Below are 16747 nucleotides of genomic sequence, written 5' to 3' on the forward strand. Positions count from 1 at the left end.
CAGATGACTCGCCGCAAATTGATATTTCCATTTCTCCGAAGTTGGCTCACATTAAATATTAAAAACGCTCCTTCATCTTCGCCCTTTCCAATCGCGCTCAATTTCACTTCAAGATTATTGGTTTTCTACAGATGCCATCAATTCCAATGGAATACACATCATAGTGGTGATTCAATCAAAATTGTAAGTAATTAGATTTGGTATCTATTTGAGTTATCAAGTAGGTAATCACGTAGTCACTAAGCAGGTTATAGGGGTACTATGTACAAGTGCATGCGTTGCCGTTTATCAGTTTATCATATTGCGAACCAATATTGTCATATACATTGATGACGTTGAGCAACATACGCGTTCGGGAAAACAACGACTTAGATATGTCTGATTTCTGTTGAGCATTGAGTCACTCAAGTGTAGATAAGGACTTACTATGAACATAGCTATCGAAATAAGTGGGACAGTCGACCTAAACGCAGGAAAATGCGAATAATGATCAACCCTTCAACATCTTGTTTGTTTTATAAGAATTTTGACCCTTCCGGCTATGTAGTTCTCCACTCCCGTATATTAACCTAGTAGACCAAACATTTTTACTTTTTTGTATATGTTTTCCTTCATTTACTATATGTCGACATTTCTGGATAGTAAGTGGCATGATATAAGGAGAATTTGAAGATTTTTGCTGAAAGATCTCTCCAAATAATTCGATAAGTTCTACCGGAAAATCCAGAAGCTCTGCTAGGAATGTCTCTAAAAGATTCATGGGTTTAGCCAGGCCAGAGGGGTGCCATTGCCTCCCCCTAGCCGACGGAAAAAAAAAAAGAAAATCAATTAGTGTCCAACGAATGTTTGTTTTGTTTATTGTTTGTCAAAGATTGTTTTTTACCATGTAGGGCGTCTGTACCAGTGCACTGCAATGATAGTGGCAATAGTAACGGGTTGAGGAATTAAAAATCTCCAGAAAATAACGGAAGTTCGTTTTTCATATCTATATAATGCGTCATACGAAAGCTTTTCTATTCTATTTTACGTAAAAATAATCTTGGAATGATAAAATCATTGAATCTTTCAAAACAGCATTTCCTCCATTACTGGAACATGTTCCAGTAATAGTGGTATTTGCTAACGTATGTTCCTATAATAGTGATTTACATTGATTTCCCATTGAAACCCACTATTATAGGAACGTCCCGCTATTACTGGTGCAAAGGAGGAAAAAAGTTAAGGTTTTTAGTAGATGAAAAAACCGAAATTAGTACTATACCATTTAATTCCACTAGAGTTTGTATCCTTTGACAGATACGCGTATTTCGACCTCAACTGTAAGGCCGTCTTCAGTGTCGTGTACTAAACTCGACTTGTTGTCGGTTTTTTCATCTACTTATAGGTATTCTACTAAACAGCTCGAAGATTTATTATTAAGGTTTTTAATTGTTTTTCACTATTTCCTTACTAATTTCCAAACAAATTTTATACACATTCGTCTCAATTTAGCAAGGACCATGTCAGAAAAATACACATCAAAATAAAAATTACCTATAACACGCTTGAAACCGCACTACCACTATTATTGGTACACACACTACCACTGGATCAGCCACCCTATAATAATTGCGTCATGATATTTTTCTAAATAATTATTGTAGTCCAACCTAAAATCAGACTCTTGTTAAAAAATTTTCCTCGGAATCAGGAGGAAATCATTCGAACAATTTGACGTTGTCTGGTCGATAGAAAAAAAAAAACTTTATTACGGTGTGTGTTACAATTTCTCAAACATTGTCTTCAGCATTTTGCTCATTAAAAATTGCGTCCTGATTGATTCCTTGAAGAATTTTTGGAACTCATCATAGTCTAGGGTTTATTTTCAGAATTCACTCCTCGGAGTTCCTCGAATTTCTCTAATGAGTAGTCATCAAAACTTGAACTTATTTTTTAAAATCAAATAAAGAATAAAATGCATATACGTAATCACGTCAATCATGTCTTCTAATTATAAGGGATAGCTTCATGAGTACTAGTAAAGAACTAACGAAGTTGTTCATACGGATTTCTCCTAGTATTCGTCAAAGATGGTACCTTTGAGAGTTTTTCTGCAAATCTTTCAAGATATGTTTTTCATGAATTCTTATTCCGAAATTACACCCGGAATTTCGCATTAAAAATGTTGTATTTTCAAGAAACTCCTCTAAGAAGTCTTTCAGAGATTCTTACAAACATGTTGATAAGCTTTCTTCTGTTTTTTTTTTACAGATTTTCAATCAAACTCAATGTGTTATGATTATTCTGAGCAATTGCTTGAGCATGATTGATCGCCCGCAGTTGCTACTCCGTGATTGCAATAACAGCTTTACTCACATAGGAAACCTATAGACACTACTCGGGATCAGTAGCATCCTTAATGTATAAGTACTGGCGATCTTATCATTAAACAAACAATAACGACGCCGGCTGCGTCCGAATGCAGGTCAATTTGGGAATATGAACAAAACGTTGACGCGTTACTTGCTTTAAAAAGCCGTTAAGTCCTCTGCACTTCCACAACAAAACACTGGGAGTTTGGATAAGGTAAAGGGTTGATTAAGGGATTTGTTTTGGTGAACAATAAAAAAGCTATATTAACGCTTAACTGAATTCGCGATATTATCCGATAACCACTTTGTATGCTGAACACTTTTCAATTTCACTTCACGAACGACGCACGACTAGTTTGATCCTGATTCCATCGCTCACCCCCGCAGTAGCAAGCGACAAGGTCGAAGGTCCAAACACTACTCGCTTTATGATTATGATAGATTAGAAAGCCAAACTAAATCCGAGTACTAACCATTAATACGTCGTTTTCGCAATTCTATGTCTATGTTCCAAACCCTCAACACCCTCGCGTTTGTATCGATTACAAGTGAGAGCGAATTACACTGCGGAACACGTTTTTGTCTCAAGTACCAATATACCGCTATTCACTCAATTAAGGGTTGCTGAATCCATTACCGTTTTCAAAAATATCATAGCACGTCTAGTTTTTGAGACATTGGCTGGTGAAAATGCAAAAAATGACTATTTTACCCAACTTACATGCAAGTTTGTCGGCTTGTAAAGCAATCTATTTTCCTATTTGCTACAGAATTTAAACTTTATGTGTATAACAATACTTATCAATTAAGTTTATAATACTTTCGATGCGGAATAGTTATTTTTTGATGATTTAAAATAGTATTGTACTTTTCCATATAAGAGAAAAGAAGAATTTTGTATGGAAACAGCAAGCATGTTGAAAAAATCGATTGAATCTAAATTAAATCGTGCAATTTCAACCAAATTATGTCCAAATTGAAAGTTCAGGTCCAATTTTGCATGGTTAGTGGATTAGATCACAAAAATGTTTGATAAATTATACTTTAAATTTTACATATATATCAATAAAACCAGTGATTTATACAACTTTGGCGACCTGTAGCTAAAAATTGTGACGTGCTGGAACACTTCTGAGAACGGCATCAGATTCAGCAAAACCAAAACTACTAGAGACACATAATTTGATCCTTGAGACACGCAAAAATGTCATTTTTGTTGCGCTGTGTTATTTATAGATGCTGAGTTCTTACACTCTACAGCCGCATCAGAGAGTGTTCTGATGAGGATTCTGAGAGGATTCTGAAAGCGTCTTGAGAGCATTATGCTGAGAATCCTGAGAGGATTCTTATGAGAATCATGCGAGTATTCTGATGAGAAGCCAGAAAGGATTCTTATGAGAGTTCTGATAGGGTTCGGATGAAAATGCTGAGAGGAGAGAATGCTCGAAAGATTCTTTTCAGAATTCTGAGAAGATTCAGATGTAAATCTTCGAATTTGAAAGAGAATTTTTAAAGTACTACAAAGAAAATCTTGAGACGGGTTTGATGTGAATTCTAAGAGGATGCTGATGAAATATCTTTGAAAAATTTTATACTAAATCCTCTAAGGATTCTGACTAGAATCCTGAGAGGATAATAATGTTAATTTTAAGAGGGGTTCGATGAGAATTTTGAAAAAAATGTGAAGAGAATTTTGAGAAGATTCTGATGAGAATCTTAAGAGAATTCTAAAAAGAACTGGAGAAAATTTTGATTGGAATCATGATTATATTCTGATGAGCAACCTGAGATAAATTTAATGTGAATCCGGTGAAGAAATCCAAGAGAATCCTGAGCTAATACTGATAAGAATTTTGTGAGGATTCTGATAGATCCCTGAATGCAATCATCAAAAAAATTTACACGATTCTCATCCTCCTTTCTAGGATTCCCGATGGAATCAAAAATATATGAACTTTAATTCAGGATCGAAATACCGGGGTAACGAATAAAATCCAAGAGACACCTATACGTCCAGAATGTGCCAACTTTAGCTCTAAAAGTTTCAATTTGCTGATACAGTGTCATTTGATGTTTTACATAATGATGTTTTCTAATGATATTTATTTATTTAGTCAAGCATAGGTAGACTACATACAATAATTACAATACTTTCTTACATGCTATGGATTACTTCTATTGTTCTTTAGTTGTGTTTTAAGCTGCTCTTTGGACATAGTAATGCCAATGAATTCGCAATGTACATTATACTGACGCATCATACGGTTTTTTGGTCCGTTTTGAGCATAATGCGTTCTGCATGATTTTTCTGAAAATAATTTTCTTGTTCTTAAATGCCGAGAGGGTGTGTAGAAGTTTAGTTGAGAAAGAAGTGCAGCGGAGTCTACACGGTTCGAAATAATGTTGTTTATAAAGAGAATCATTGCGAATTCCCGGCGTTGCTTAAGTGTTTCCAAGTTGATGAGCATGCAGCGTGCTTCATACGACGGAAGTGGCAGCACAGTCCAATTCAATTTCCGAAGGGCGTATAAAAGGAATTGCTTCTGTACTGATTCTATGCGTTCTTCGTGTACGACATGATACGGGTTCCATACTAGGTGACAGTATTCCAGAATTGGTCTTACATATGTAGTATATAATAGTTTAATAGTATATGGGTCTTGAAAATTGTTGCTGAACCTCTTAATGAAGCCAAGCATGCTGTTTGCTTTGTTTATTATGGAATTATAATGTTCTACAAAAGTGAGTTTAGTGTCTAGGATTACGCCCAAATCCCTTACAATTTTACACTTCTGCACTACTTGATTTCCTAAAAATACTTCAATTGGTGGTGTTACATATTTTCGACTAAATGCTATTGAATTACATTTTTTGATATTGAGCTGAAGTAAACTTTTATGGCACCAAGTGAAGAATAAGTTAATGTCATTCTGGAATTCTTCTGCTTCGCTAGAATTACTTACTTCCATGAAGAGCTTCATGTCGTCTGCATATATAAGAAATTTTATTTTTCTAAGTAAAAAGGAAATGTCGTTTACATACAAAATAAAAAGAAGTGGGCCTAAATGAGAACCTTGAGGTACTCCAGAGGTTACAGAAATGGGTGCTGATAATTTATTTTGAAAGCGCACAATTTGTTTCCTATGTGATAGATATGACTGGATCCAACTCAAGAGTCCTGGCTCCATTCCTATTTTCTGCAATTTGAAGATTAATAATGGTATGTCGATTCGGTCAAATGCCTTACTGAAGTCAGTGTAGAGGGCTTCTACGTGCTTGCCATTGTCCATTGCGTTGAGAATAAAAGATACAAATTCTAGCAGATTGGAAGATGTTGAGCGGCCTTTAAAAAAGCCATGCAGCCTACAAGTAATTTGGTTTTTTACTTGCTGGAAAATTTTGTCGTTTACGAGAGATTCGAAGAGTTTGGGAATACATGAGATAATGGCAATTCCGCGATAGTTCCTTATGTCAGATTTTGTACCTGATTTGAAAACAGGCACCAAATATGAGGATTTCCAAGCTACTGGGAATTTTCCATTATTTAGAGACATGTTGAAAAGGCGTTCTAAGGGAAGGGTAAGTTCTTCTGAGAGATTTTTGAAGAACACGGGTGCAATGCCATCCGGTCCTGCTCCCTTAGTTGCGTCCAGGTTTTTTAGTGCCGATAAGATTTCTTGTTGTGATAGTTTTTCAATAGATATACTATTAGAAATTTCTGGGAAAAAAGAAAAGAAATTGCGGTCGCGGTCTTCTTCAGAGTAGGTGGTATACACTTCTTGAAAGAAATCTGCAAAGAGGTTGCAGATATCGGAAGAGTTTTCACCTACGTTTCCGTCAAAATGCATTCGCGAAGGGAAATTGCTACTTTTTAATTGTGTGTTTACATAATTAAAAAAGTTTTTAGGACATGATTTGACTTCGGATTCGACCTTACGATTATATTCTTCATGTGCGGAGTTAATGGCTGAGTTGAGTTGGTTACATGTGTCATGATAATTTTGTAAGTTGGTGGCAGTATTTTCTTTTTTGTATAATTTATGCGCTTTCTGTTTCTTGTTCTTTAGGTTTTTCAGATGTGGGCTAAACCACACCGGTAATTTGTTATTTTGTATTCGTCTTTTTCTTCTTGTTGGCACAGTTTCATTAATTATTTGTTGAATAATTGAATGGAACTTGTCTACTTCGGTGTCGACATTTCCTTCAATACTTATGATATGTTGCCAATTAATTGTACATAGTCTACGTTTGGCTTCGTTGTAATTTGCTTTATTGTATTCCGGCACTTCCTCGTACTCCCAGTCGCTGGGGAGAGAAGTTTTATGTATGAAGATTGAATATTCAATTGCTGTGTGAAATACTTCATTTTTCCATAGAGGTGATAATGATGTATACACACAGAAATCTTCAGTGCAATTTGTAAATAAGAGGTCCAAGTAAGAATTTTGCTGGTTTTTTACGTGATTAATTTGATTTAGGCCAAAATATGATGTTTTGTCGAATAAAAATTGTAAAGTACTGTCTTCGCCTACGACTGGGAGTAAAAGTGATTCATTTTCATTGTCTGTAATGAAGTCGGCATTGCGTTGGTTGAAGTCGCCATAAATATGCAGTTTTACTTCAGGTTCCATATTTGAAATAATAGTTTCGACAATTTTGAAAAATAATTCAAAAGAATGTTTGTTAGCGTGTTCAGGTGGAAAATACACGGATGAAAAAATATGCGTTTCTCCATTAATTAGAGCTTTAGCCCAAACATTTTCGAATTCTTTGTGTTTGAAAGTTTCAATTTCTTCAGAAGTAAAGTCTGCATTAATGGCTATGAGAACTCCACCACCGGACTTCTTATTACAGTGTTGCAAATTTCGGTCGTGCCGAAATACATTAAAATTGTTTCCAAAAATTTCTTCGCTTCTTACGCTTTTGTCCCAGCTAGTTTCGGTTCCAAGAATTATATTGAAAGAAGAAGATAAAAGTTTTTGATGAATTTCCTTCATTTTGGCTGAGCTTTTCATGCGATTGAAATTTTGGCAACATACCAGAATTTCAGTCGCATTCTGTTGAGAAGACAAAGAAATTTTTGGATTATTTGTAATACTTACATTACTATGTGCGTCAGGTAGCGTGTGTAGGGTGGATGTTGTGGAGACGTCAGTGATGTCTGCTTCCAAGGAATGCGTCTTTATTTTCGAAAATTTTGTAAGCCGGCTGAGTAAAATTTATTAGCACTCTCCCTGGTAAGCTGCAGTCGCTGTATGCGCTCGCTGGATAAGAATGCCCGGTACGACTTCAAGTCTTCTAAGGCGTCGCTTCGCGAAATTCCGAGTTCTTCGTGAACGTCCAAGAAAATTTCGCGCAAAAGATTAGTGTCCGCTGGTAGTCCTTCTGCTGCTAATGTCAAAGATGCGCTAGTTTTGGTAAGTCCACGAATACATGTTGAAGGGGTCTGGTCATGCAAGAATGAAAGATAGGTCCGCACTATGTCCATGATTTTCGGGTCCCGTAGACGTGCTTTCAGGAAGCGTTGGTCCCCGGCTGCAGATTCTTCCGTGAGTCTGACTATAGGTGGACGCATGGGGTCAAAAAGTGGAGGGTTTTCAAGCCTGGCAGGTTTTTCAGGGCGATAAGGGTTGATGGTTTCCCCTTTTTGGAAATTTATGAATTTCGGTCCATTGTCCTTCTTTGGCGGCTGAGAAAATTGTATACGTGCCGCTGCCAAAAGTTCTTTGTCCAATGGTAATGACGAATTTCCACGCACAGAATTCATGTGCGTTGAAGTGATTTCTGTGTTGTTAGTAGTACTTTTGTCGATATTGTGGTTGTTGTCGTTGATGTTGCTGATGGTACTGTTATTTCTGCTATTGCTATTGTTGTTGATGTTACTGATGCTTCTGTTGTTGTTGTTTTTGTTATTGCCATTGTTGTTGTTGTTGTTGTTGTAGTTGTAGTTGTTGCTGTTGTTGTTGTTATTGTTGTTATTGATGTTTCGGTGGTTTTGATTCCTGGCGTAAATTTCCTGGCGTTGGTATTTTGGAATTAAAAGCGGGGTTCTGAAACTGGACTTAAAATGGTCACCTGTATTCAAAACAACCAGAAACGGATGCTTTTCATGGTCATCTTTTGTCAAGTAAATATGATTTTGTTTGACACAGTATGGAAATCAACGTTTAATTTGGGTTGATTTTCCTGGATCGCGAAATAATACTTCCAGCCTCCTTTATATGTACATGTCAAATCGCCAAAACTTGATACATACTATATTAACCCCTCTACCGTCAGCTTCATTTTTCACCGCTAAAAAAAATTCAAATCGCGATAACTTTTTTGTTTCTCGATATTTTTGCACCATTTTTTCGCAAGCCCTCAAAAAACTCTTCTAGTTTAAAAATATGTGTCGATATTGATAATTGATCATCTGGCTCCGGAGATATTCCAAACTTCCTTGGGGGACCGACGCGTAGCCATGACTCACGTAAATATCTCAGGCTACAAAATTTTTATCGTTTTCGGATATTCACTCCACGGAATTATATATTTATGCGAGTATGTTGCGAAAAAAAGATGCAATTTGGTGCAGCCGTCTTTGAGTAATGAGCATTTATGTTTCTGGTACCACGCTGGACAAATGAAGATCTTGAAGTCAACCCAAATTAAACGTTGATTTCCATACTGTGTCAAACAAAATCATATTTACTTGACAAAAGATGACCATGAAAAACACATTCGATATACATTGACATTTTATCAACAATCATTGTTGGAATAGGAGCTGTACACTACATATCCGGCCGTGGATCCAGATTGGCCACCGGTATCCAATTTTGTGGATGCTTTTGGAGGTGTAACTAATACACTGCACAAAATTGTTGGAATTTTGAGAATTGATCAATTGAGTCAAAAGATATGAGCAAAAGAGTGCAAACAAGGGTTAAATGACAAAAGACAAGGGCTGCCGTTATTTGATTAGTAAATTTGTCACCAGATGGCGCTATTCAGCATACAACATTTGTTTCGCGAATATCACAAGATCCTGACAAGGGAATTTTATGCATTTTGGACAGATCTTTAGGCGTATATAATTTTAGAAATGCAGGTGCAGGTCATGGGCTTTCTTCATTATTTGAGCCAATAGGTTTGAAACTATTCCACCAGGTGGCACTTGTAACCATGCGAATTGTGTTTCACAGAAAGAACGGTTATTTCCCATATAAAAAAAAAACAAAGACGAAATCGCATTCGATTACAATCATTGTACTATGCTAAGGAAAGGGGTAGGATCCGGCATTGATTTTGAAGTTTTCAAAAGCAGTTTTTTGTTCAAAATGAAGAAAAATCACATGAAAATCTGTTCGCTGTAATCTATTCTCTAACAGAAACACAGTGACCACATTTTCATCGAACATTTGACAGTTTTGAATAGAAAAATTGCTTTTGAATTTTCGATGATGACGATGATTAGGATGACGGATACTTGAACGTTAGCAATATCCGTCATTGATTTCGGAATTTTCAAAAGCAGTTTTTTCGTTCAAAATCAATAAAATTCACAGGAAAATGTGTTCACTGTATTCTATTCTCCAATCGAAACACAGTGTACCCATTTATGTTTTGCAGTTATGGGCAGTTTCAATTCTAAGTGGGCCACACCTTACGAGTTACTGTTACCACGCAACGCAGATCTGGGTTTGTCAGCCAATAAATTAGATCCATATATTTGACTCAGAAATAGAACCACTGACAAAAACGAAGTAAAATCAAATTTATTCGTTTATTGATTGATTCAAGCGCGACCGGGTGGTATCAGGTTGAGAGCGTAGTCGACAAGGGCGCCCAATTAAAGCATTTCCAACATGATTCTGGGATTATGTAGCGAGTCAAGCTTCTTTCTTGACAGTAGGTGTGGGTGGTTTTTCGACAAAATTGACCGCCACCATCATATTATTGGATATAGTGAACTACACCACCGGTGGCAGTTCGCGATAACGTCCGATGGATCAATTAACTAGGCGCAAATAATGGGCGTTAATGAGATTTGAAGCCTGAATTAATTCGATCAAACGCCCGACTACACCAAAAATTGATGGCTTGGATTGAATAATGCATAAAGGATTATTGTTCGTGTTTCATTGGAACGTTGCGCATTAGCGCAAACACCATTAATCAGCAAGAGTTTATTTTTGATTGATTCGTGGAATAGACACGACTCATCGCCTTGCACAATTCATTGATTCATTGCCCGTCAGGCGGGCACAAAAATCCTAAATTGTATTTGGGTACTAAGTTGTCCAAAAAATATGCAAACGAATCCACTAGATTTATTGGGTACTACTTCACATACAACGCATAAATAAAATCACTGCCTAGTTACGAAAAGCCGCCGAAAGGCGAAAAAAGAAATAAATTATGAGGTAACGAGAAGCATTACATGAAAACTATCATTTGTATTCGTGGCAAAGTAGATCTTTTGGTCTGTCCGTCCTTGCCACTTAGCGCTCGGGTGTGGTTTCGCGTGGGAAAACGTTTCCATATCCGAAAACCATAAGATAGATCCACAGAGCGGAAAACCCGTACCACAACGTAGGTGTAGACAGAGCGCTTTTGGCACTGAGATTTCCTTTGCTATAGAAGAGGGAAATCGTTCCAAAATGCTGCTAGTCCATAGCAATGTTACTTTAACACATATTGTTTTGATTGTGCGAATGCGATACCATAACTTTTTGATTACCTAGATTGGTTATCACTTTGCATTGACTTTGTTAATCATGACAACAAGAGTTAAAGATTTACCAACAATAAATACCTACAGGGCCCAGATAGCCGTAGCGGTAAACGCGCAGCTATTCAGCAAGACCAAGCTGAGGGTCGTGGGTTCGAATCCCACCAGTCGAGGATCTTTTCGGGTTGGAAATTTTCTCGACTCCCCAGGGCATAGAGTATCTTCGTACCTGCCACACGATATACGCATGCAAAAATGGTCATTGGCATAGTAAGCTCTCAGTTAATAACTGTGGAAGTGCTCATAAAAACACTAAGCTGAGAAGCAGGCTCTGTCCCAGTGGGGACGTAACGCCAGAAAGAAGAAGAAGAAATACCTACATAATTTTTTTTTCACAAGTTATAAAAAAAATTTACCGTTGATCATTGATTTTCTGATTCCAGAGATACAGTTAAACCTCCATGAGTCGATGTTCCATTACTCGATATCGACTCATGGAACCATATTAAAAATCAAATTTCATGGTTACTGTGATGGTCCCCTCAAACGGCTCTCCATAGCATTGCTGTTCCATGACTCGATATTTCCATGAGTCGATGGTCCCTTCAATATCGACTCATGGAGGGTTGACTGTAAATAGTAGTAAATATCTCAGTCCACAGATTTTTTGTCATGTTCGATTATTTGCTTTTCAAAACAATATGTTGTGCAAAACTGAAGCAGATTTATCAAGAAATGATCAAAGAAATTTTATATTTGGAATGTCTGACATCCAAATGTCTCCAAAACCAAGTGACCAGTAATCAAACAATGACATTGTTGGTAGATGGGTAAAAAAAACAAGTTTGGATGCTAGTGCTAGGAAAGATCGTTTTGTACTCAGTCCCCCAAAGACAGGAAAAAACAACCTATATTCTATGCATATAGATAGTTCGTAGGAATGTTACTTTCTTTCGTCGCGTTACGACATTGAGTCAATCACACTCGGCGCCTGGTAAGAAGTTTTTTTTCTCTTTCTCTCGGAAAGTGAATTCCGAGAACAAAAGAAACACAAAACAGCCGTTATTTTGCATTGCAACAACGATCCTTAGGCGATTCTCGGGAAAAGGGAATTACATCTTAAGGAGCTCTTGTGAGCTTTGTGCTTCGTTCGGGAAGTTATATTATTTTTTCCTAGATTAACGGATGAGTTGAAATGTAATTCAGAAGAAAGTTATATCTATTAGAAGAAGAATTTGAATTTAAAAATGAGCATAAGCAATGCAACTAACGATTTGAAATTCTTCAATGTCTTGTCTTACACGTCTAATTAGAATTTTCTATGACTAATCCAAAAGGAAATGAGTTGAGCCAACTTCGTAGGTATTTCGACCTATACATTTTTGGATTGAGTTTACAAAATTTTACTGTGATTTTTTTCAGATGTTCACATCTTCAAATATTTACGAGGATTGCTGTGTGAATGAATCTTTGAAACGTTTATGGAAGAGTGAAGCATTCTACACAGCACCAGGATTTTCTTAATTAGTTATCCACACTCTCGCGTGAAATTTTAGGTTCACTATCTAAAAAAAATGTCCATATTTTGTCCATATCTCTGGAATTAACGTCTATTTGAAACTCTCTATGGCGCATTGGAAAGGCAGTGAGTTAATTCGTACGTTACTGCGGAGGAATTTTGACATAAATATTTTTGAAGTTTGTTTACTCAATTTTAACTTAAAATTGTTTACTTAAGGTGATTATAGAACGAAGCCAAACCTCAAATTTTCAAGAGCACAAGACTTGAGAACCAAATAGCGCTCCGCGTTGAAAATTTATCCCATTGGTCACCACCAGCAAGCAAGCAATTTGATTGGTTTTCAACACGAACTGTTGTCAGATTCTCCAGTCTTGTGCACTTGAAAATTCAAAGTTTAGCTTCGTGGCGGTGAAGATAAATAGAAGCCAAACTTCATATTTTCAAGAGCACGGATCTGAAGAACCAAACACCCGTTTGAGCTGAAAACCTTATCGATTGGTCACCACCAGCTAGTGACCAATCGATTAAGTTTTCAGCTTAAACGGGTGTTTGGTTCTCCAGATCCGTGATCTTGATAATTTGAAGTTTAACTTCGATTCATCTTCACCTTAATGTTAAATTTTAAATCAATGCTGTACGCGCCGTACGCGTACAAGGAAGAATGATACATTTTTTTTAATTCTTCGCCTTTATTTTTCTATATTTTTTGTTCGATTGTTACAATTTTCTTACAACTAATATGGTCGACCTAAGGGCCATTCAATCTTGGTTTTGGATTTTTTGATTTTCTGGTATTTTACTTGTTATGATTAGATTATTCTACTGCTCCAATTCGGCTCGTTCTGGAGCGCTGGTGATTTTTAAGAAATTTGATAATTTACCTAACTACTATGTACACAAACAAAATTTGAATGGGGGGGGGGGGGGGTTGCGACTATATCACGGACGACCTGCTGGTCTGATGCACGGCAACGAGCTTTGTACCTCTCGATAGACTCACTAATGCGATCCTCAAGAGTCTTCATCTCGGCTAGACGGTGGACCTCAGAATTTCGCATCCGCCAAGGGGCGTGCCATTCTCAGATACTTGTTCTAAATCCTCTGGAGCTTTAGATTATGAGTTTTAGCCCAGCTCTGCCAGACCGGCATGCCGTAATCGATTACGGAATAAATGATTTGTTGATCGCATTGATACAAATCAAACAGACATCCAGGTTTCGTTGGAGTTTCGCAGTGAGCGCTCGGATCATTCTTCCGCTGTAAACGATGGAGGCGTCACCTGCAAACAGAGACAGCGTGCCGCCTCCTGGGAGTGCGGGCATATTGAAGGCGAACAGAATAGCAAGGGCCCGAGGATACTGCCCTGGGGTACGCCTACGATTATGTCGTGCGCATCGGAAGTTGCTCAATTTAGCAAGACTCGGAATGTCCTCACCGACAGATAGTTTTTGACTATTTTCACCAGGTAGCTGGAAAGATTATACTGTTGAATCTTGAACACAAGGCCATCATGCCAGACGTTGTCGAAGGCTTTTTCAACATCGAGCAGAGCTATGGCAGAGGTTTTGGATAAGGACTTGTTCCGTCTGAGGATGTTGGTGACTCGGGACAGTCGGTGCACGGTTGATCGACCGCGTCGGAAACTAAACTGTTCCTCGAGCAGGATGTTGTTTTGCCCAACAGAAGCAAGAAAGTTGCTTTACAATGTCCTGACGAAAAGCTTTGATAACACTGAGAAAAGGCTGATGGGGTGATAGCTTTTGGGAGAGGAAGGATCTTTGCCAGGTTTCCTGATGGGGACGACTTTAGCTGACTTCCAGGACGATGGATGAGCTCAGTCTCAGGCACTGGTTGAAGATCACCGCGAGGTGATCATAGAACAGAACTCTCAAGTGTTTGAGTTCCAAGTTCATGATGCTATCGAAACCTGGGGCCTTCTTTAGTAAGCCTATCGATTGGTACATTGTTGCTCACGTGCCGTTATCTGGATTGGGAGATCGCCTCTTCCATGGCCTGCAGCTGCCGATCGATGTAATCAGATGTTTCGGGTCGCGCCTCGAAGTCGTCGTGGATGTCGACACACTGCCGGAACTGGTCCCAGTTGACACGATGATAGTTCCGGTGAGTCGTGAGAGCCGAGAACCCAACTTCGGCCACCACCGGAAAGTGGTCCGAGCTGAGATCCTGGTAGACGACCGGCTGGGAGATGTTAACCACATGGGTGATGAGGAAGTCGATGGGCCGGTGACATGGGCCTCGGATCTGCTCAAGCGGGTGAAAGCATTCGGGACCAAGATGTTGAAGTCACCTTCCTCCAAGCCTTGCTGCTGGATGACTCCGTTTCGGTTCCTTCGGCGGTTCCCCGAGGCTTTTTGCTTCGTGTTGAGGTCGCCAGCGATGATGTACCGCCCGCGCCGGCGCGATAACTTGGTAATCTCCTGCCCAGGCATTGCAGAATTCGCTCTCATTTGAGTGTGAAGCACGAACAAAGCAAGCAAAGAAAAACATCCCATCTGTTGCGGTCTACGATCGTCATTGTATCGCAAGGTGTAACAAGTCTGATAAATGGAAGCAGCGAGCGAGAGCCCCAAAGAGAGAGCGATGATAAAATCCATTTTTCTCGTTTGTTTACCGTTGGGGATAGGTGTTTTTCTTTACTGGCACGATAAACAATCCACGATCTTCCAATAGCAATAGTGGCCCCCAGGCTTAGAGGGGTTTTATCATGTACTACTATCCCCCCAATCTGATCAAAGTTGTAGCAGTATACGATAAACAGTCTCTCATAATGTGCAGCATGTTATGATAGTTACAGAGAGCGATACGTGAGAGATTCTCTCAATTTTCTCAGGATTCAATCCCTGCACGCTACTGATGGCCCGATCACCATCATCACTGCATACTACCCATCGTAGTGGTTCGCATGGGATGGGTAGTATGCAGTGATGATGGTGATCGGGCCATCAGTAGCGTGTACTTCTACTCTACGGCCTCGATGATTTTGAGCTGCAGAATCTGCAGCAGGCGGCAGTTGATGTTGTTGAAGCGATGCGACTCCCCCTACTTCAGAGCCGATCCGATTTAGCCGTACAAGTCAATCGTTCGAAATGGAAACGCTCAACTCAGGCTTGAGGAACGTCTTCGTGATGATGGCAACGTCGATGCTTTTCTCTTCGAGGAAGTCGACGAACTCGATGGCTTTGTTCCGGAGAGAACAAGCGTTCCAGTTTGCGATTCTGGTGATGGCCTCACGGGCCATATTAAAAAAAAAGCAAATACTACCGAGTTGGTGGCGTCGATTTGTTTCGACTTGGAACGGCAGGCGCGCAGTCGTTGGAACAAGTTCCTGGTGTACTCCAACATTTGCTTCCAGGATTTCCCCATCAAGGAGAGGGTGGTTTCTGCACCGGTGAAGCAGCGGCGGCGGCCGCAAAGCGATGCTGAATGGAGGAGGTCGACTGGTGGAAGCGGTGGCAGATTGGGCACCTGGAAGCGGGGTGTTGGAAGTGCTCCTCAGTCAGCGGTGGGGGTGGCTGGCGTTGCGCTGTCGTCCCTGTTTCTTGACGCTTGCTGATGGTACGCCAGGAACTCCGCTCGTTTGGAGCAATTACGGCTGCTGCGCACGTGTTTGGAACCGCTGTTGGCACACTTTGGTTCGATACCCTCCTCCATCGACTGGCATGTCGTCGTTGGGTGCGCACCGGCACTTATGCCACAGCGGGGCTTCATGTGGAAGTTCCTCGTTACGTAACCAAATGTGAGGCAGTTGCGGCACTGCGTCGCCTCCTTCTTCTTCGGGCGGTACCGCTCCTACTGATGTTGAAGAGCGCTCTCACTTTCACAGGCCCGCCATGGTGAAGGATCCCTTCTCCAGCTGGGCCAGGTAGAGGTTGTCCCAATGCTTTGCTCCTTCCACTCGTCGGATGGGGAACACATTCGTTGGCTTCAGTCCGCCCACCTTCATCTCTTCGATGATTGCCTCCTAGGTATATTCCAGCAGCCCTCGGATGAGCACCTTCAACGGCTTGCTACCGAGGGCATCGTGGGTGTAAATTCCAATCCCTTTGCCTTCAGTAGCTTGCCGGCCTTCTCGTAGTCGCTACTCTTCTTGCCGGTGTGGCACAACTTGAACAGCTTTAAACAAGAAGAGTGAAAGTG

General features: G+C 39.6%; 1 protein-coding gene across 4 annotated transcripts in view; it reads right to left on the bottom strand.

The window, feature by feature from the left end:
• Positions 1-16747, bottom strand: part of LOC5571462 (WSCD family member AAEL009094) — a 115957-nt gene that overhangs the window by 13232 nt on the left and 85978 nt on the right. The window contains exon 1 of one of the 4 annotated variants that reach the window (XM_021854146.1): positions 51-246. The exons of the other annotated variants lie outside the window; for them this stretch is intronic. The gene's annotated coding sequence lies outside the window, so the exon portion shown is untranslated. Of the gene's footprint in view, positions 1-50; positions 247-16747 lie in introns of those variants that run through there. 4 annotated transcript variants of the gene reach the window in all.

Source organism: Aedes aegypti, chromosome 3 (assembly GCF_002204515.2).
Source record: "Aedes aegypti strain LVP_AGWG chromosome 3, AaegL5.0 Primary Assembly, whole genome shotgun sequence".
Lineage (NCBI taxonomy): Eukaryota > Metazoa > Arthropoda > Insecta > Diptera > Culicidae > Aedes > Aedes aegypti.